Source organism: Schistocerca serialis, chromosome 7, assembly GCF_023864345.2.
Source record: "Schistocerca serialis cubense isolate TAMUIC-IGC-003099 chromosome 7, iqSchSeri2.2, whole genome shotgun sequence".
Classification (NCBI taxonomy): domain Eukaryota; kingdom Metazoa; phylum Arthropoda; class Insecta; order Orthoptera; family Acrididae; genus Schistocerca; species Schistocerca serialis.
Window position 1 is genome coordinate 53,214,274 of NC_064644.1, and position 20,997 is coordinate 53,235,270.

General features: G+C 40.4%; 1 pseudogene; it reads left to right on the forward strand.

Annotated features, from left to right (window-relative positions):
- The first annotated feature begins 10,237 nt into the window (after positions 1–10,237).
- On the forward strand, positions 10,238–10,355 carry LOC126413706 (5S ribosomal RNA; annotated as a pseudogene).
- Positions 10,356–20,997: the final 10,642 nt, after the last annotated feature.

Here is a 20,997-nt window from a genome sequence, read left to right on the forward strand (position 1 = left end):
AGCAAATCCTTGCAGTATCAAATCTGTACAGTAGTCGAAACCACTTCTTTACTCTCAACACGAGGACTGTGTGACAGCTCTGATATTGTAAGGGTTTACTCTGGTGGAATAAAGAAACATCGAGCGAAATGGGTAGTTTCAGAACCGTCGGTGTTACTAAATCATCTATTCTGGAAGAGATAAAGCATGTTTCTTTTTTTACACTTTACCTCCACGTATCTGATTGCAGTGATTAAAATGCGTCTACGATTGCAGCAGGAGAGAGTATTTTATATTTATATTAGATGTTAAAGAATTTCTTATTTTTAGAAACTGTATCCCGGCATTCGTTGGTCAGCAGTTTATATCCTCCTTACGTGAGCCATCAACAGTTATCTTGCTGTGCAAATAGCAAACCTTGTATTAATAGCAAACCTAGTATTAATATCCCATTTTCTGGCCTAATTTCCTCAGAATCATATTACTTATTTTGACTGATTCCCAGCAGTCTTATCTCATTATTGGTGTTTTCTTACATCTCTTTTCAAAGCAGTATCCGTTCTGTTCAACTGGTCTTCCAAGCCCATTTCTGTCTGACCGAATTTCAGTATCATCGGCAAACCTTAAAGTTTCTGTTTTCGTCTCCCCGAACTTCGTCTTCGCAATGTATCCTTGGTTTTCTTTTACTACTTGGTCTTTCTACACTTGCACAGACTGAATAACACGGGGAGCTGGCTGCAACGTTGTCTCACTTCCTGTGTTTTATCCATGATATCTTCAGTATCTCGTACTGTATGCCCTGTAATCTCCAAGGATCTATTATCGCTCTCGTCACACGCAGTAGGGGTCACATGTCTCCCGTACCCACACGATACTATGATAGCATGACGGCCTGTAATTGCGCTTAATCAATATCAGAGAAGCTCGTGTTCTCCTCATAGGGGTAGACATCCTATTAGTGCAGAGGATAAATCTGTATCATCGAGAAGTTGTCTGGAAATCCAGCACCCGTGACAGCATACGTATTCCTGTCCGACCATCATAATAATTTTCTTGACGTCACTAAACAAACACCTTGAATTTTTAACACTCTACATTTCTTCCGATGCCGTCCTTGACGCAGATATTAGAAATAATGTATATCAGACGTCTACCGTTTTTTTTAAGTCGTTATTTTGCTGACTGGTTTGTGCGGTTCACAGCAAATTCATCTCTTGTACCGACCTCTTCTTCTCAGAACAGAATTTGCGGCCTACGATCTCAATTACTTGGAGGTTTTGCAGTCTCTGACTTCTCCTAGCTTTTAACTTCTACAGTTTCTTCCACTGCAATGAAAGATATTCCCGTATGACTTCACAGTAATCCTGTCTCTTTTTCGTTTCTGTGTTCTCTATGTGTTCCCATTTTTGGCGATTCAGCTACAATATTTTCATTCTTTATCTAATCAGGCCAGCTGATTTTCAAATTCCTTCTATAGCACCAAGTCTCAAAAATTTGGATTCTCTACCTTTGCGGATTTGCAACAGTCCATGATTCACTATACTGCAGTGCACAAAATGTACATTCGCAGAAATTTCTTCCTCTGATTGTGGCCGACGTGCGTTACTAGCAGACTTCTATTGACCAGGAATGCCATCTTTGGCTATGTTAATGTGCTTTTACGTCCTCCTTGCTACTCCTTCGTGCGTTTTTTTGCTGTCAAGGTTGTCAAACTTATTATCATTAAAATAAGTCTTAAGACAGTAACTGTTTCATTAAAAGTAATCATCAATAGCGATTAAATGACGTTTTGCCAGACCTTTTACGCACATCGGTTAGATGTCTGTCGCACGCGACTTAAAATTCTGGACACAGCAGTTAAAAACAAATAACAGAACAATGAAATAAGTAAAAGACGCTGTTTAAAGAACAAAAACCAAATCAAAGTTAACATTTATGGTCTACGTATAGATGCCTATATAACAATATGACGAGACAGAGAGTGTATATGAGTGAGTCTAACGTGTAGTTCATTATGTAAAGGCAGATGGAAATCTATGAACCATTGTGACTTTGGTAGCTATAGCAGTGAAAGAAACAACAGCCAGACTTAGGGAGACTACGGGCTAGGCAAAGAGAATGTGTGGCAAGAAAGACTCCTGAAGGCCTAAAATACATTTTAGTTAGTTGTAGCAATTAAACAGTTCGAAATTCACAAGGACAAGAGAAAAGCTTGTAAAATGCTAGGATACGCAAGGAGAAAGCACTTGAATAACGTCATGGTGAGACAGATACTCCGAAATGAGGAATTGGATTTTAGGAAGTGCCCAGGAGGAAACACAAACTCACACCATAATTCAGTAATGATAAAGCGTAAGCTAAAGTTTAAGAGAATCGCCTGGAAGAATCGACGTACAAGAATGTGGAACGTTGAGGTATTGAGTAATCATGTCCTTTCGAAGTTCTCTGATGCTGAAAATAGTACAGTGACTACTAGGGTATTATTAGGTAGTCAGTTGACGAGGAAAGAACATCATTAACCGGGTAACAGCACAAGGTGAGCACCCAGTTATAAGAATTGTAATGCATAGAATTTGTGGGTAACAGAAAAATCCTTCAGTTGATCGGAGTAAGAAAGAAATGTGGTAATGTTTAGGAAAATAAAGGAATACTTCTGTAAAAGTCACTTATAAATCAAATCAGTGATTAACTAAAGAATGATGGCTGGAGGAAAGATGTTCAGAAATAGAGAGGAAAATGGTCGTCCTAAGAACACATGCACCGTATGAAAAAATGACACTATCTTTCAGAGAATTTAAATCGAGGACATCAACATTCAATGTATTATATTGACTATTGCAACCCGTGGTCTAGGGGTAGCGTCTTTGATTCATAATCAAAACGTCTTCGGTACCGGGTTCGATCACCGTCACAGCCTAAATTTTGATAAATAATCAGCATTGGCGGCCGAAGACTTCCGGCATAAGAAGTCAGCCTCATTCTGCCAACGGCCTTGTCAAAGAGGGCGGAGGAGCGGATAGAGGTTCAGGGCACTCTCTTGTCCTAGGGGTGGGAAATTGCCCCTAAAGGCTGAAGAATCAGCAACGATCAACGACATGAGGATGCAGAAGGCAATGGAAACCACTGCATTAAAGACACGTAACGTGTATCCACAGGACATGTGGCCTGTATTTGAAGAAGTGTCATAATGATCTCTCCATTGGCAAAAGATTCCGGAATAGTCCCCCATTCGGATCTCCGGGAGGGGACTGCCAAGGGGGAGGTTACCATGAGAAAAAGATTCAATAATCAACGAAAGGATAACGTTCTACGAGTCGAGGCGTGGAATGTCAGAAGCTTGAACGTGGTAGGGAAACTAGAAAATCTGAAAAGGGAAATGCAAAGGCTCAATCTAGATATAGTAGGGGTCAGTGAAGTGAAGTGGAAGGAAGACAAGGATTTCTGGTCAGATGAGTATCGGGTAATATCAACAGCAGCAGAAAATGGTATAACAGGTTTAGGATTCGTTATGAATAGGAAGGTAGGGCAGAGGGTGTGTTACTGTGAACAGTTCAGTGACCGGGTTGTTCTAATCAGAATCGACAGCAGACCAACACCGACAACGATAGTTCAGGTATACATGCCGACGTCGCAAGCTGAAGATTAACGGATAGAGAAAGTGTATGAGGATATTGAAAGGGTAATGCAGTATGTAAAGGGGACGAAAATCTAATAGTCATGGGCGACTGGAAAGCAGTTGTAGGGGAAGGAGTAGAAGAAAAGGTTACAGGAGAATATGGGCTTAGGACAAGGAATGAAAGAGGAGAAAGACTAATTGAGTTTTGTAACAAGTTTCAGCAAGTAATAGTGAATCCCCTGTTCAAGAATCACAAGAGGAGGAGGTATATTTGGAAAAGACCGGGAGATACGGGAAGATTTCAGTTAGATTACATCATGGTCAGACAGAGATTCCGAAATCAGATACTGGATTGTAAGGTGTACCCAGGAGCAGATATAAAATCAGATCACAATATAGTAGTGATGAAGAGTAGGCTGAAGTTCAAGACATTAGTCAGGAAGAATCAATACACAAAGAAGTGGGATACGGAAGTACTAAGAAATGACGAGATACGTTTGAAGTTCTCTAACGCTATAGATACAGCAATAAGGAATAGCGCAGTAGGCAGTACAGTTGAAGAGGAATGGACATCTCTAAAAAGGGCCATCACAGAGGTTGGGAAGGAAAATATAGATACAAAGAAGGTAGCTGCGAAGAAACCATGGGTAACAGAAGAAATACTTCAGTTGATTGATGAAAGGAGGAAGTACAAACATGTTCCGGGAAAATGAGGAATACAGAAATACAAGTCGCTGAGGAATGAAATAAATAGGAGGTACAGGGAAGCTAAGACGAAATGGCTGAAGGAAAAATGTGAAGACATCGAAAAAGATATGATTGTCGAAAGGACAGACTCAGCATACAGGAAAGTCAAAACAACCTTCGGTGGTATTAAAAGCAACGGTGGTAACATTAAGAGTGCAACGGGAATTCCACTGTTAAATGCAGAGGAGAGAGGAGATAGGTGGAAAGAATACACTGAAAGCCTCTATGAGGGTGAAGATTTGTCTTATGTGATAGAAGAAGAAACAGGAGTCGATTTAGAAGAGATAGGGGACCCAGTATTAGAATCGGAATTTAGAAAAGCTTTGGAGGACTTACGGTCAAATAAGGCAGAAGGGATAGATAACATTCCATCAGAATTTCTAAAATCATTGGGGGAAGTGGCAACAAAACGACTATTCACGTTGGTGTGTAGAATATATGAGTCTGGCGATATACCATCTGACTTTCGGAAACATCATCCACACAATTCCGAAGACGGCAAGAGCTGACAAGTGCGAGAATTATCGCACAATCATCTTAACATCTCATGCATCGAAGCTGCTTACAAGAATAATATACAGAAGAATGGAAAAGAAAATTGAGAATGCGCTAGGTGACGATCAGTTTGGCTTTAGGAAAAGTAAAGGGACGAGAGAGGCAATTCTGACGTTACGGCTAATAATGGAAGCAAGGCTAAAGAAAAATCAAGACACTTTCATAGGATTTGTCGACCTGGAAAAAGCGTTCGACAATATTATATGGTGCAAGCTGTTCGAGATTCTGAAAAATGTGGGGGTAAGCTATATGGAGAGACGGGTCGTATACAATATATACGCCAACCAAGAGGGAATAATAAGAGTGGACGATCAAGAACGAAGTGCTCGTATTAAGAAGGGTGTAGGACAAGGCTGTAGCCTTTCGCCCCTACTCTTCAATCTGTACATCGAGGAAGCAATGATGGAAATAAATGAAAGGTTCAGGAGTGGAATTAAAATACAAGGTGAAAGGATATCAATGATACGATTCACTGATGACATTGCTATCCTGAGTGAAAGTGAAGAAGAATTAAATGATCTGCTGAACGGAATGAACAGTCTACACAGTATGGTTTGAGAGTAAATCGGAGAAAGACGAAGGTAATGAGAAGTAGTAGAAATGAGAAGAGCGAGAAACTTAACATCAGGTTTGTGGTCACGAAGTCAATGAAGTTAAGGAATTCTGCTACCTAGGCAGTAAAATAACCAATGACGGACGGAGCAAGGACGACATCAAAAGCAGACTCGCTATGGCAAAAAAGGCAATTCTGGCCAAGAGAAGTCTACTAATATCAAATACCGGCCTTAATTTGAGGAAGAAATGTCTGAGGATGTACGTCTGGAGTACAGCATTGTATGGTAGTGAAACATGGACTGTGGGAAAACCGGAACAGAAGAGAATCGAAGCATTTGAGATGTGGTGCTATAGACGAATGTTGAAAATTAGGTGGACTGATAACAAAAGGAATGAGGAAGTTCTACGCAGAATCGGAGAGGAAAGGAATATGTGGAAAACACTGATAAGGAGAAGGGACAGGATGATAGGACATCTGCTAAGACATGAGGGAATGACTTCCATGGTACTAGAGGGAGCTGTAGAGGGCAAACACTGTAGAGGAAGACAGAGATTGGAATACGTTAAGCAAATAATTGAGGACGTAGGTTGCAAGTGCTACTCTGAGATGAAGAGGTTAGCATAGGAAAGGAATTCGTGGCGGGCTGCATCAAACCAGTCAGTACACTGATGACAAAAAAAAATCGCATAGGTGAAAACGGATGGATGGAAAGAGTACATCCAGAACCGTTACGAGGGGTCACACTGTCTGCTAACGTGAGTTTTGGAAGTACTGGATCAAACAAGCGAGAAGACATAAAAAGCACTCCTTCGCAATTGTTAATACAATCACGCTCAGTAGCAACTTAACGATTATTAACCCATTAAGTCCCAAATTAATTTTTTTTAAATTGAATTTTTTATTCCTTAATTATACTGTACATAGTGTATGAACCACAATAAGTACAAAAATAGCCAAAGAATATTTATACATCCTGATATAATGGCCATCCTCAAAATAGGGCACTGGGATCTAACAGTATCGTATACCATACTAAACTGTATTCAAGTCTTAACTATTTATTTCTTGTGAAATGGTACAAAACACTTCACACACAGTGTTACACGGAATTTAACACAATATGTTTTTGGTTTCCCGTTGCATTTAGCTCTTACACATCTTCTTTGCATGCTTCTTTTGTCAATCATATGACCAATTCCATCAAACCTGATGTCTGGTATCACTCTCAACTGACTTGATGGGCATTCCTTTGGACTTCCAATATTCGGACTTCTAGTGTCCAATTTCAGGTATGTAACTGTAACAGTACGTCTGAAATCCAGTGAATCCTGTGCATTTTTCCCATGTACTAGTCTGTAGAAGAGTCAGGCATTTACGAGGACGATTTCCAGCAAACGTGTAATAGGACCCAGTACCATTTTTTCCCTCTAATTACCGTCGCATATTTTCCAACTAACCAGTCATAGTGGTCAACACCTCCCATAGACGCGTTATACGACTTCAAAACGGCAGGTTGTAGCACTTGTGTTTTCTTACTTGTTTGTCTACTGTACCAAAGGTTCAACTTGGTCAAAATTTGTACGAATTGTAACGCATCTGTTGTCGTGCCATCGAACAAATAAGACGTCACCATTCCTGTCGAACTGGTAGTCATAGTTTCCTCGAACTGTCTTTTTAAGTTCGTAGCTGCTCAGTAGTGGACAGTCACCAAATCGATTCTGTCTGACAGCCACAGTTGCTCGAAAACCCAAATTTCTCAGATGAATCAGAAGATCTCTACTAATGAAGAAATCGTCAAAGTACACACAATGATTCTCGGGTTTTTCAATGCAGTCCAACATGTTTAGGACTACTCTTGGTCCCAACAGTACGTCATCCCTTGCCATATCTTCTGGATCCTTTCCACAGTATAAATCAATTTTGAAACAGTAGCCACTTGCTCCACAAAGAGACCACAACTAAATAGCCAAATCTAATTACATATATAAGAGGGGTCGTTACTTACCTCAGCAACAAAATCTAGTAAAATTACCACGTTCTGAAAAGAAAATACATCAGCAGTAGCAGAGTTTCATATTCGAACGTGCAGCAATACAAATAACTGAAATGACAACACTAAGTCCCAGTGTCCTATTTCGAGTACACCAAATTTTAAAACAATGGAAAACAATGAATATAACCCAATTGAGCTAACAATGCAAGTATTTTAAAAAACACATTGTTCACTATAAATAATAGCAAAAAGATCTATGCCACATATTTCAAATATTACTAAATTGTCGATAAAGTAAATACCTGTAATATACGAAAAGTGTGCCTTAGTATTCAATAATCAATTAATGGCAGGATTTATTGCTATTAATTTCCTGTAAGCATACATTTGTTACAAAAAGCATCAACAAATGATGTAGAACAGTAATAGTTGCAAATTAATAATTTATTGTGTATTTATAAATAAATATGTGCTCTGTCCCCAAAATAGGACACTGATACTTAATGGGTTAATACTAACGAATAGAATCTATGATACACCGTCGGACTTTCAGAAGAATATTCCTCGACATAGTCTTGTAGATTGCAAGAGACGGGAAACGCGAGGACTGCCGCACAACCAGCCTATTGACTGATGCATCCAAGTTTCTGAGAGGAGTATTAAATAGAAGAACTGGGAAAAACACTGCGCTACGTTGAATGACGATACTTACGACTTTGTGAAAGGTAAATCCACTAGAAAGAAGGTTGCTACATTGTTTTTGATGATGCAGAGCATAGATAAGAAAAATGTGTTCATTTTTGTAGGATTTCTCGGCCTAGAAGGAGCATTCGACTACTGGTGCAAGATGTTTGAAATTTTCTGAATAATAGGAAAAAGCTGTAGTGGAAGACCAGTAATACACACCATGGACAAGAACTAAGAAGAAATAATAAGATGTAAGATGCTGGGAGATGTGGTGATACTGTGCCGTCCGACAGTAAAGTTTCGCAAACTACATGGTACACTGAAGAGCCAAAGCATTATGACCATCTGCTTCATAGCTTGTTTGTGCGCCTCGCCTTTGGAACGAAACACATCACTGATAATGCGTATCAAGGATCCGACAGTTCCTAAGTATACATTAAATGTATTCGCAATGTCGAATAATGATAACGATCAGCTGTAGAGTGCAACGACGACAGTGAAAGTTTTGCCGGGCGGGGACTCGAACTCTGATTCTTTGGTTATCTCGAGCGGTCGCCATACCACATGGATATGGCTATCCGTGTACGACTCAGGACCAGAGCCAAACTTCCAATAGTCCTTACCCATGCATCCACAACTCGTACGTCCATTACGTATAATCCCGTACTAGTCAGGCGTTGTACTGGTAGCTTACTTGTCAGGTATCGGCAGGGAAATACGAAATTGCAGTGCCTGAGTTATTTTGATTACAACACAAAGTTCCTTTGAGTTTGTCCAAAGGAATTTTGTATCGTAATCAGAATAACACAGGCACTGCAATTTCATAGTTTGTTGGTAGATTTGTGGAGGCATGTGGCATTAGATGTCTACGCACAACTCATGTAATTCGCGTAAATAACGGGCCGCTGATTTACGTACACGGTGATGGCACCCGATAGTGACCCAGGAAACCGGGTTTACATCAGGCGAATCTGGTCGCCGACACATCAACGTCAATGTGCCTCATACCACTGTAGCACGATTCTCTCTCCGAGGCATGGACACTTATACTGCTGAAAAATTACATGGCCTTCGGGAAAGACATCATGCATGAAGAGATGCAGATGTTTCGCAGCTGTTGCCTGTCTTCGATTACTACTACAGACACCATGCAAGCTCAGGTGAATGTCTCCCACAGCGTAATACTGCTCCCCCCAGCCTGCGTCCGTGGCGCGCTGCACGTTCCGAGTCGCTGTTCATCTCGATGACGGCGTTTGGGGAGACGACCATCCACCTACTGTAACAAAAATGTTATTCATCCGAAGAATCGACATCTTTCCATTGATCGACGATCGAATTTCGATGGTTCCGTGACCACTGCAATAGTAACTGGCGATGTCGTTGGGCCAGCTTGTGACACGTAGTGGTGGTGAACATGTATTGGTGGTCTGCTGCAGAGCTCCGTGTTCAGCAATGTACGATGGACAGTGTGCTGCGAAACACTTGTACGTGCAACAGCACTGTGCTATTTCGGCAGAGTTGCCACAGACTACCATCTGTCCCAATCCACAGAGCAAACAAGTCTCAGAACCCCACCTTCTGTCAAGGGTCGTGGACGTCCAACCACTTAGCGTCATGTGGTAGTTTCACTGTGCTTCTGCCTCTTTCTGCAGATGCTCACGACAGCAGCACGTGAACTTTCGACCAGCTACGCCGTTTCCGAGATACTCGTTCACAGGTTCTGCTTAACAATAACCTGCTTTTTTTTTCCAAGTCGCTTATCTCAATGTATTTCCCCGTCTGCAGCCCACATCTTCCCTACGGTGACCCTTGTCCGTGTCTGCTCCGCTTACATTCTTTTGTTACGGCGTCACGTGCCTGCAACGCCACCAGGCGGCATCCAACGCCGCAGTGGGGCGAGGTCATAATGTTTTGACTTATGAGTGTATTCGCTATGGAATACGAAAACGTGTAGAGATGGATGCGCTGTAAATGGTTAAAGACTAGTGTTCGTTTATGCAATGTTATTAAAGAATTAAAAATATATAGTTGCAGAAAATGAGTTTTATTTAACTGCCATTCCATGGTACGTGCATTTATAATTACTTTAACTCTCTTGGAGATTGCCAACGGCCTTGCCGCAGTGGTAACACCGGTTTCCTTCTGATCACCAAAGTTAAGCGCTGTCGGGCTGGGTTAGCACTTGGATGGGTGACCATCCGATCTGCCGAGTGCTGTTGGCCAGCGGGGTCCACTCAGCTCTTGTGAGGCAAATTGAGGAGCTATTTGTTTGTGCTGACCACATGCTCTTCCATGTCCGCATACAGTGACGCCTGTGGGCTGAGGATGACAAGGCTGCCAGTCGGTACAGTTGGGCCTTCATGGCCTGTTCGGTAGGAGTTTCGAGTTCCTCTTGGAGATAGTCTTTTTTCTTGTGGTCTATACTTATCACGCCGGTTTGAACTACCATAAGAGACGGAATATTTTCTGATTGAGAGCGTATTTGTAACTCCTTAGTAACGCTGCGTAACTGAACTGTGGTTTTTAACTTATTATGGCTAGTATGTTTCATACGCGTTTTCGTATTTGATCTGGTAGGAAGCGGTTGAGGGGAATGTTGTGGTGTTTGGCACAGTATATCCAAAAACATAATTTAACACCCTTATTTCAAACGTGAAAGTACAATTGACATGTTTAATCAAGATGCAAAATTAAAACAGTTACTATATGAGCTGTACCAATATTGAAGTCTGTACGCAAAATATTTGGAGGGGTTTACAAGTTCCGGACTCTGCTCATCACTGGCTGACTGCGAGTTAGCTGTTTCGATCGGGTGAGCAGGTTCTGTAGGGGCCGTTATTCGTGAATTGCCTAGCACAGGCGAGAAGCGACGTTTTCGGTTCTCTGATAGTAAATCCCGAGGCTTGAAGCTCTAATGGTTTCAGACGGACGCAGATGTTCTGGGACTGGTGCCACATTCCCACGGTAGCGGATTTCACCTCCGATGTGAGATCTCAATGAATAGAGACGTAGCTTTCAGACCCTGAAGGTGTCTCTTCATCGATAAAAGCCACATTACACCGTGATCGCTGTAGATTGGAAAAATGCCTAGGACATACTGGGACCGTATTTTAAATTTAATGAGGGATTTATGGGAAAGCGTGATCGTTTTAGAACCATGATAATGATCGTCTTTTCCTTTTTCTGATTTCCGAGTGAGCTTATCCTTACAGTACGTTGTCCGGACAGTTGTTTGGTAAGGTATTTCATGTAGTTCCCAGTGTCCACTGTCAACTCCTTGCATTATTGGTTCATACTATCATTTAACATCGTCAGTGCTGTTGTGTCTGGTTTACCGACGAGGGACAGTTCGGTAGAAATCACTATTTTTCCTTTCCGCTTTCCCAAATTCACTGGGGCCCTATCAACGACGTTTTAATGATCTTGTATTAATGGTTTCCTGTCTTGTTCCTCATCTAAATACCTTTTACGTCTCCTTATTACTTCTGTTCTCATTAGAGAAAATTAATTGGGCAACCTGGTCTTATTGTGTCTTTTCGCAGCTTACACAAATGGCTCTGAGCACTATGCGACTTAACTTCTGAGGTTATCAGTCGCCTAGAACTTAGAACTAATTAAACCTAACTAACCTAAGGACATCACACACATCCATGCCCGAGGCAGGATTCGAGCCTGCGAGCTTAGCGGTCCCGCAGTTCCAGACTGAAGCGCCTAGAACCGCATGGCCACACCGGCCGACGCAGCTTACACAATCCCTCTCATTTTTCTTATGTTTGGGCGAGGCCAGGAACAATGATTCCGTTGTGAGGGCCTTCTGTCTTAGCATTAACCATTGCAAAACCTTTTTTTCACAGTCGGCATCTGAATATATGGTAATCGTATCAATTCCCGAAAGTCCAGACCGAATCAGGGACCAAACAGACTTGTTAAGTCAAGATATATGACTTGATTCTTGCAACGTTGCTAACGGATGTTGTGCCACTAGGCTACATACAAGATGCTTGTAATCTCCAACAGATGGCATCACTTGTCAAAGTGCTCAGTTTGATCTCCGTACTACACTTGGCGTAAGGCATAATGAAACCTTAAATTAAATAATTCCACACATAAATTGTAATGCATAACAAGGATTGTAAATTAATTTCGAGAATGAGGTGTCCCACCTCGACGCGATCCAAGATGATGTACTCCACCGGCTGTGTACTCTCTCAAGTGGCGTAATGTGGATAATTTTATGCTTTCGTATCCTCAGTGTCCGATGAAGCTGAGTACCTGTCACAGCATGAATGCCGATAAGGTGAGCCGGTTTTCCTTGGCTATAAATAAGCCCCATATTGTTTCCTTGAACTATTGGAAAATTGTTGATATCATGCAGCTAGCTTCTGTTGTAGATATAAATGACATTGTTAATCGGAGGAACAACACCTCATATGAATGCTTCCTCATCTTCATTTTATGTTCTTCTTAATGGAAAATTGATTTCTACCTCTTCTTACATTACATTAAGACATGTTCCATAGATCAGAAATACGACATTTGGCAATGATGTGGAATGTGTCAGTTTAACATAAGTTACTTCAGAAATACTTTTAATTTGTTATTAAATCCTGGTTGGCTATCTGTCGGTTTTCAATGCTATTTGTAAAACGACAAAAGATTTTTGTAGTAACATAATTCACCCGTTCTGTGGCAGAGTCAGATTTAACACAGAATGGTGAATATCATCATTTCTTTTAGTGTTGAAGCTATGCAATTTGTTACTATTTTTGTATGGGATGAGTTATTAATAGCAAATATATGTATTGTGAATGTACTGTGAATATCCTGAGTTCTTAAATAAACGTCTGCAACGTGATTTGGAGTGGGCTTCAGCTATTATCCTGATTACATGCTTTTGTGTAATGAATACTTTCCTCTTAATGATGAGCTACCCCAAAATATGATGCCATATGAAAGCAGTGAATAAAAAAAAAACTGTAGCTTCTTGTTGTCGGTACGCAGAAGTGACAATTTTAACAGAAAACGCATCCCCTTGTGCCTCAGTTATGGAGTTATCGGTAAATACTGCATGTACCGTAACATGGAGTAGATTTTAATCACTACGCCACTTCCTATACCGTTTTACATCGAATGGAGTTCGGGCAGCAATTAACTTGAAACATTAGTCAATCACCCAAGCCTGATACCGGCATAAGCTTCTTAAAACAAATATCGTCCATAATTTAAGCAGCAGACTATGCGCCTCCTACAGTGTGACGCAATGTACTAATAGTTAGTACACGCGACCAAATTATAAACCTGTGCAAATAAGCAGATTATTTGACTAAAGTTACTCCGTTCCAGCTAAATATGATTACTATGTTATTAAAGCTGTACAAATAATTACTTACGCTCACGCATCTGAATCGACAGTGATCAGTGATAATAGCACACTTTGTTTGTATATGTAAAATCGCAGGTTTGGAATAGATACTGAGGTGACATATAAAGGGAACACATCAATGTATACGCTACTGTTTTGACATCCAACACGTAATGTGTACTTTCGTAATTATATTGAATTCTTTGCGTATAGTTAATAAGGCTACAAGCACTATACTTTCGGTATTTACATGACGTAACTTTAACAGTAAATATTTGCAATTATCTAACAAAGTTTTGAATCTCAATAAATTTATATATCGTAATCTATTTTCTTAATAAATAAACCATCTTAAATAACGGCATTCAGTAAGTTCGTTAGTGTGCCGTTGATTCATTCGTATCGTGTCATAAAATGACGTAGAATCAGCACCTTCTTATAACTCATTAGAAACCTAACAATCACCTTGTACCTACAATGCTTTGTTATAATCACGAGTACAATGCAAATAACTAATTACTTACGATAGAGGTTTATTAATGAAACGTAATTTCTATAAGATATATCTGGTGAAAAATTGTTTCTGTTTTGTTCACTTGATAAAATTAATGATTCTGATGTGCGTCTATTTATTCATATCTTAAATAAATAGTTCAGGTTATTCTCTTTGTATCTATCGTTTGTAAGTTAAGTGAACTGCTTTGAAAGTTTTGTGCATTTAGTTTGAAATTATTTTCTGATTGTATTGTTTCAAAAGTTGATGTGACACTGCCAAACCATAGTAATTCCGCACAATTAAGTATTAGCATCAAAGAATACGTCTGTCTGGTAATGTTCAGTGCTTTTTCCATTAGTTAGTTTTATTTTTTCTGTCCAAATAATTCCATAGCTTTCTCTAGGGAGAAAAAGTCTTTTACAATCGTCTGTATTGGAAACACTGAATAAATATTCAACTCTCAATATCGCTAAAATCATTTATTAACGTAGATGACCGGTTTCGGTAATTCTCTGTTGCTTATTTCGAATTTATGTTTACATCATTACATAATCTCCTCGTTCAGTACAGTATATGGTACTATACTATGTATGTCCATGATGGTATCATTAGCTGTATTATAAGTCGGAAAGTCAGTTTGAAAACTACAGCTATGTACACACGATTATTGGACAGATTAGAAGTGTTCACATTTACCATCACTTTACAATATGGTAGTTGACGAAATTAATAGTGTGCGACCAAACAATTATCACGTTCAAAATTTCAACAAACCCAGAGAAATACCAATGTTCGCTACATTAGCTGCTTTACACACGGTGAACGTAAGTCATGTTTTGGCAACAATAACGCATCACACTAATCTGTTAGTGTGTGCATAATTCTGTAACTCTCCACGTTGAACACTCCTTCCACCAGAGTTGATGAAATTTCCGCACCAACAGTTATTACAAAGCTCAACCATAAATACGTTAGCGGAACTGGAACACTAATACGAATCTAGAGAACCATTGAGATCAGCGTGTGATCCCCATTTACAATCACGACTAATTAAAGCGAGTCTGTTCTCCAAATTGTCTGCTCAATAGAGCCTCGCTTCCAATAAAATATTTTACCGCGCCATATAACTCTCGCTTGCAATAAAAAATATTCTACCCACTCTTTGCTGTTAGACAGACAGAACTTCTTCGTTACTTATACATTCATCACTTTAAAAATTTACCTTGAATTCACAAGGTAAAACTGGCAGTATCTACCCTTCGACCATTTAAAGTCACTCAGTGCTAGTACTAAATCGACCTAATTTACTCCACACTGCAAGTGCTACTATTTCTCTGCAGTTACCACCGTTAGAGCTGGCAATGACTGTTTAGACGTCACCTGTTCTGAGAATACCTAGTTTAGCCTCTCTCTTCTGCGTTGAAATAGTTGAACCACTAATTCTTAATCCCAATTGAAACTATTTAAGAATTATTTACCAAGCAAATATAGAGAGCTACAATTACTTTTAACCATTAGTTCAGTTGATAGGTGGCCTTCGACTCATCTTCTCGTGGCCGGCTGCTATGAAAGTAGTCTTCGCCACTTGTACCTCTCACACTGTCTGCGCACAGTACACAGGATCTTTGCCGCTGAAATCCGAATTTCGGCCAGGTAGTAGCACTGGTAAACTCCAACACATAGTTCGAAAGGACACATATACCAACACACAGTTATAACATCACACTCACATTCAATATTTCATATTTACAATTGCGCCAGTATGTTAAGATGAACAGTCTATCATGACGTCACTTCAGATAATACATTTTTGTGTAGACCAGTCACGTCGTCCAATCGTCCAAGCGTACTTAAGATTAGATGCAAAATCCTGATCTTCTTAGAAAGCTATGGCATCTCCTAATCAGAACTATGGTCTTCTCTAAAACGTTTTCAAACATATTTCCGCAATGAGCTACAAAATAATATTAAAATTTAATTGTAATGCTCTAAAATTCAATATGTAAACACACAACGTAGCCAAAAACTAACAGACTGACCAAGTCCCATTTAAGGAGCTAAGAGAGCCTTTTGACGAGATTTTTATTGTGATGTATCACCTGAATTCCTATTTTCGTAAAACGCAAATATATCTTCATAATGTGAGATGTAAATATGATCGAAGATAATAGTTGGACATGGTATCACCCAGAACGATGAAATTTCTGTATCTTTGCGCTACGAAAATTCCATCTTTGCACCAACATCAAATTATTCAACAAAATATGTGAAGATTTTAAGTGGAAAAACGCAGAACTACACACACACACACACACACATACACACGAGGAAATTAGTTAAAATTTTGCTTTAACATGGCCCATTTTGTTAATATTTTCTTATAACATGGTGATTTATGTGGCGTTTCGCTAAAATTTCACTGTAACATATGGACAAATGGGGCGATTTGTAGGTTGACCAACACCCACTAAGTATTGACACTAAGATGTGCCTTCCACAGTAAAAGGCACCATATTGCCCTCCTGATAACCATTGGTCAACTGTGCAGGCCATTAGCGTGGCAGAGCTTCGGATGAGCACCCATGTGCTGGTCTCCCCTGTAGGGTAGTCGATGTCCTCCTGATGCAGCTGTCATCAACACAGCGACCTTACAAACAAATGACCACTGCCGAGCAACCTTCACCATCTCCATGGGACCACATGCCAGAAGTCTTGCCGCCGCTTCATGGTTGGTGTCCTCTGATGCTAAGTGACGTTGTCCCATCAGGTCAACACCGTCAACTGTCATTGGTGCTAAAAGTGAGCGCTGTCTGCCCACAGAAATGGGAACTAGGTGCTGCTGACTCACTCAGTACTGGCGAAGTAGCGTAGCCTGGTAGGTGAAATGGTGAAACCGTCCGTCAACTACAGTCCACCTAGGCCTGAGGTTCATCATCTGTCAGCTGGGCCTGCCACATTTGGGTAAGTAATTTCTATGCCCATTTACTAGACGACCATTAAAGTGCTCCGTCAATCACTGACTACCTAGATCTTCCTGAACTCTGCCACCTCCCGAGAACCACTAACCCAGAACCATCCACACCATTACAATATTATGTCTATTAACTCCTATGGTATCACAGTTTTGGACAACTCTATGCACTCATCAAGAATACTCCTAGTACAGAAGAGTGACGCCAGGCGGATTTGTGATGTCAGTTTACGGAATCACTGTTCCGTTTTTCGTGTATCCTTTCTTTAAAAAGGAAATTATATAACTGCCACCGTTTGCCATTCAAATGGGGCAATATTTCATTCAAAATATTTATTATGCTGGGGTCTGCATCCAAGAAAAGATCATCCATTGCTCAGGTGATTTGGAATCCTAAGTGTGCAATCACTCTAATAGAGGGTGATTCAGCTAATATGTTCACGTCAAACTTATTCGTTGCCATATAAGATATCATCTATATGATCCACCAAGATGAATTGCAAAAAATTCCTCAATTATAGTGCAGCTATGTTCATTATACAGAAAAGAAGATCAAATTCATCGTTTGAAATGGAATGATGGTAATTGCTGTTGTTAGTATTACACTTCTAAAAGATATAAATTCAACGTTCTTTCACTCTTCAGTGTCCCATTACTAGTTTCAGAGTAAATGGAATATTTGAACTAGGGATTTATGTGTTTTGAATATGAAACCGTCTATCGTCTTATGAGGAAGATTTCATACCCAAATTAGGAGAAAACGGTGTTGTATTGTGTCAGGCCAATTTAACACAGGCTCTTATTGTGCTTCTACATTGTTTTCTTTTTTATTTGAATCATTTCTGCATTATTTTTCTTTAAATTAGGTATTTTTTGTGCTGTGTAGTGTATGTCTGTGTATTTCACACGTATACCGAGCGATTTGGTGCAGTGGTTAGCATGCTGGACTCGGGAGGACGTCGGTTGAAATCTGCGTCTGGTCATTCTGCTTTAGTTTTTCCGCGACATCCCTACATCGCTTCAGGCAAATTTCGGGATTTTTACTTTGAAAGGGCATTGCCGACTTCATTCCCCTTCCTTCCCTAATCCGATGGGACCGATGACCTAGCTGTTTGGTCCCCTCCCCTAATCAACTTACCCACCTACACACTTTCAATTTCATTGCGGTACTACACATCGGCCTGATAGCAGAATTAATATCAGTGATTAATGTTAATGACGCAGAGGAAGAGAGAGAGAGAGAGAGAGAGAGAGAGAGAGAGAGAGAGAGAATTGAAGGGTGGTGTAGGGAGTTCGCCGAAAAACAGGGACGAAATTAAATTATGAAGAAAGCACACAAATCAGGTTTAGAAGAGAACTGTTTATCGCTGATTGAAGAAGGAAGAGTTTTGATCAGTGTGGTTTGTTGAAGCTATAAGACAAGGTTAGTAGTCCTGAGAGATAAGGTGACATTTGTGTTCCCAATATATTTATTCTATGGGTTCTAATAACCAATAATTTAGAGAGGAAGCAGAATTCGTTAGAGGAGAAGATCGCAAGAGGAGGAAGAAGCCGAAGATAGAAGCTTAGGTAGAAAGTAGAGATTGGGGAGGATTCGTAACAAAAAAAAAAAAAGTCGACAAAATATACTTCGAAGATTCTAGAGCCTCATAACGTGTAACAGACAGTCAGTGGTAAATGGGAATAATTCAGCAATGACAAAAATCATCATAGTGTATACAGAACCAAATATGTGAGCATAATTTACATTCGAAAAGAGATTCTGAGCTGTGCTATGTTGCTGCGACAATTATTGTGAACTAATGTCGCCGGTTTAAGGAACGGTATTACATGGCTAGACGAAGTTATGATTAGTACGGTACTGTATCTACGGGCCAAGCATCAAATGGTGTCTGACAGGTACAAATCAATAGGTGAGCTCTATAATAAAGTGTATGTTAATCAGGTGTCCAAGGTTAATACTAAATGGTGTTTTCTATGATAAGCGATTTTTTTACAGTGAGACTCTCGGAGTAGACTTCCCACTATTATTAGATTCTGGAGTCATTCCATACGATTTATGGGATTTAGCACTGCTATGTTTGCTGCAGACCACCGATCAACGAGACAACGAAGCTTCGGCGCCAAAGGTGTCGCAGCAGTCATCCAAGGTAGGGAACAGCTAAAAACATATTTATGGAGTCACATCGCCAGATGCAAACTGGCATTGTCAACATAAAATCCCCGCTTATGAACATTTAAAGTGTGTCACGTGGTTTCATGCCAGCTGTCGATTTAACTCTTTTAAAATTCTGCCGCAGTTGCCTGGATGATTAAAATTACATACGTGCTACTTATGACAAAGTTCAGTGCAAGGACTTTAATGCACGTACAGGAGTGTGTTAACATAATGATGGACATGGAAGACACAAGTTTTAGTGCTTCATTACTCTAAAGACGTAACAAAGCTGAAGTGTAAAAAACGGTTTTTTACTAAATTGTTGAACGTAGACTGCTCCTCGCTTTAATGATATTTTGGAATACTGCCTATCCACATTGCCAGCAACATTTACTATCTACAACACTTACTCTCAAATATAAGTATACAATTTATCTACTTTTGTGAACAACGTATACGTATTAATTTTGTGTGTGGTGTTTCCATTTTGTGTCTGCAACCTCAGTCAAACGAGTTGATGGCGTATTGAGAAATCAGAGATGTTTCTTTGCTTATAGGCCCCTGTAGAACTGGGTGCATGGATGGGTTACAGCAATAAAAGCTTTTCAAATAACAGTCTCAACAGAACAATAACAGCAACAGAAACAACGTGAAGGAAATTACAACCAGTTACGACCATTATGCTACCACCACGGTATGTACCGGGTGATCAAAACATCAGTATAAATTTGAAAACTGAATACATCACCGAATAATGTAGATAGAGAGCTACAAATTGACACACAAGCTTGGAATGACATGGCTTTTTAATAGAACCAAAAATATATAAAAGTTCAAAAATGTCCGACAGATGGCGCTTCATCTGATCAGAATAGCAATAATTAGCGTAACAAAGTAAGACAAAGCAAAGATGATGTTCTTTACAGTAAAAGCTCAATATGTCCACCATCATCCCTCAGCAATAGCTGTAGTCGAGGAATAATGTTGTGAACACCACTGTAAAACATGTCCGGAGTTATGGTGAGGCATTGGCATCGGATGTTGTCTTTCAGCATCCTTAGAGATGTCGGTCGATCACGATACACTTGTGACTTCAGGTGATCCCAAAGCCAATAATCGCACGGACTGAGATCTGGGGACCTGGGAAGCCAAGCATGACGAAAGTAGCGGCTGAGCAAACGATCATCACCAAACGACGCGCGCCAGAGATCTTTCACGCGTCTAGCAATATGGGGTGGAGCGCCATCCTGCATAAACATCGTACGTTCCAGCAGGTGTTTATCAGCCAGGCTGGGGATGGTGCGATTCTCTAACATATCGGCGTACCTCTCACCCGTCACGGTAGCAGTTACAAAACCAGAATCACGCATTTCCTCGAAGAAAAAATACCCGATAACGGTAGATGTGGTAAATCCAACCCATACCGAGACTTTCTCGTCGTGCAATGGAGTTTCCACGACAGTTCTAGGATTTTCAGTAGCCCGAATTCCGCAGATGTGGGCGTTGACAGGCCCTCGGAGCGTGAAATTAGCTTCATCGGTCCACAACACGTTACTCAAGCAATCGTCATCTTCCGCCATCTTTTGAATCGCCCACACCGCAAATGCCCTCCGCTTCACTAAAACGCCAGGTAAAAGTTCATGATGCCGATGGATGTTGTACGGATAGCATCGGAGGGTACGCCTAAGTGCCAACCAAACAGTAGTGTATGGAATGCCGGTGCGACGTGCTACTGCACGAGCGCTGATTTCTCCGTGCATAGACGAACCCGCTACAGTCTCCATTTCTTCCTGAACTGTCTCAGCAGCATTACGCCTTGTGCTCGGTCGGCCACTACGGGGTCTATCGTCTAAACAACCCGTGGCTTCGAGCTTCGA